This window comes from Lemur catta, chromosome 7 (assembly GCF_020740605.2).
Source record: "Lemur catta isolate mLemCat1 chromosome 7, mLemCat1.pri, whole genome shotgun sequence".
NCBI lineage: Eukaryota > Metazoa > Chordata > Mammalia > Primates > Lemuridae > Lemur > Lemur catta.
This window is the reverse complement of record NC_059134.1, coordinates 30,683,591-30,684,001: the sequence shown is the minus strand read 5'-3', so window position 1 is coordinate 30,684,001 and position 411 is coordinate 30,683,591.

The following is a 411-nucleotide window of genomic DNA, read 5'->3' as shown; positions in this document are numbered from 1 at the left end:
TACAGCTGACCTTAGTGTCCAAATACATCAATATTACTCATTTTTCTTGACAGTTCAAAAATGGATTTTTTGTATAATACATAGTCTGATTAAAAAGATTGTATCAGGAATTACATTATCTTGAGTTAATTAAGATTGAATAGTAAAGTGCATTGAAAAGTACGCTGTTCACTTGCAAAGTAAACAATCTCAGAAGTATCAACTAAGACTTAAGTAACAGTTTCTTGTTTAAGGTACCATGGTTTTTTTTTTGGGTTTTTTTTTTTTACCATTCTCCGAAATATTTATCCTTCTTTAATTTTGCCTGAACATAAGAAAATGAATTTTGTACTAATTTTTCCCCTGATTTGTTGCTCCTAAAAGTTTTATGTTTTACAAAGATATCTAAGGATCCAAGCAAAATACTCTAAG